General features: G+C 61.6%; 1 non-coding gene across 1 annotated transcript; it reads right to left on the bottom strand.

Annotated features, from left to right (window-relative positions):
• Nucleotides 1-465: 465 nt before the first annotated feature.
• Nucleotides 466-584, bottom strand: LOC131863747 (5S ribosomal RNA). The gene has a single exon (XR_009362642.1). It is a non-coding gene; the product is annotated as a 5S ribosomal RNA (ribosomal RNA).
• Nucleotides 585-1,388: the final 804 nt, after the last annotated feature.

Genomic DNA, 1,388 nt, shown 5'->3' on the forward strand with positions numbered 1-1,388 from the left:
TTTTTTTGCCTTTTCAGGAAACTTTTGAATGGAGCGCATCATTGGTGCGCTCCGAAGTGTGCTCCAAAGCTCTCTCCAGCTGCGTGCACCTGCCCCGGCCGCGCACCCGGCCCCGCCCAGCTTCGCTCACCTGTCCCGGGCGTCTGGTGCGGAACCTTAGAGTAAGAAACATCACCGTGCACCTTGGCCAACGTGCGCGACTCGACCGAGCGCGCACTGGCCGAGGTGCACACCGATTTCACCTGGGTGCGCGCGCAGCACCTCGGGCGCACCGGGGTGCGCGCACAACGCCCGGGTTGCACCGTGGCCTGTGTGCTCGGGGCGCCTCGGGTGCGCGCTCGGTGTCGCCCCCGCGCGCGCGGTAGTGCGGGCAGCGCACCCCGGCCCGGCCCGGCCCCGACGAGAACGCAAACGGGCAAAAGGTTTATTCAAATAGCATTGCGACGCCCGGCGAAAAACTAAAAAAGGGTGCAACACCGGGACTTCCCGGGAGGTCACCCATCCCAGTACTACTCCGGCCCAAGCGCGCTTAACTGCGGAGTTCTGATGGGATCCGGTGCACTAACGCTGGTATGATCGCACCCGTTATGAGCTTGTCGCAGTGTGTACTTAGCAAACCGCGACCCACGTGCGAATCCACCCCGGCCACCCACCCCCGTCGAGGTGCACACCCTCCCTCGCGAAGTGCGCCCCGTTCGCCAAGTGTGAGCCCTGCCCGGGTGCGCGCACCTTGCTAGGGCGTCGGGTGTGCACCCGGCCCGGCCTACGTGCGTGCACCTGGAGGGGGCGTCGTGTGCGTGCAGTGTCCCGTCTGCAACGCGGTGCCCACACACCACCTCGGGCGCAACGACCTGCGCTCACATGTGGGCCGAGTGCACCTTGGTGCATGTTCGGGGCGCCTCGGGTGCACGCTCGATCTTGCCCCGGTGCACCAAGGCGCTCGGTTTGCCCCGGGTGCGCACTTGGTGCAAGGTGGGCACCCAAAATAGGGATCAAGCACCAAAACACAAGTTTCGGGATGCAAAATGGGACCCAAGGACCACAAATGCGTTCCAAGACCCATGATGGGTCCACGAGAACAAAAATGTGTTCCGAGACTTAATAAACAAATATTGGGTTTTAGGAGAAGAAACATGCTCTGATGCCCAAAACGAGAATCGACCCCGAAAAGGCCACAGGCCAAAAGTGGGATGCGAGACAAAAAAAAATGGGACCCGAGGACCAAAATTGGGTTCCCAGGTCGAAGACAGGGCAACCGGACAAGAAACGACCTCTAAGGCTCGAAATGAGTCCCGACGACTAAAACTTGACAAGAAGCACCCATCAGGCACCCAACTCGACACCCATGGGATGCCGACCCACCCGGGCTTCCACCTAGCACACCTTGG

Source organism: Cryptomeria japonica, unplaced genomic scaffold, assembly GCF_030272615.1.
Source record: "Cryptomeria japonica unplaced genomic scaffold, Sugi_1.0 HiC_scaffold_68, whole genome shotgun sequence".
Lineage (NCBI taxonomy): Eukaryota > Viridiplantae > Streptophyta > Pinopsida > Cupressales > Cupressaceae > Cryptomeria > Cryptomeria japonica.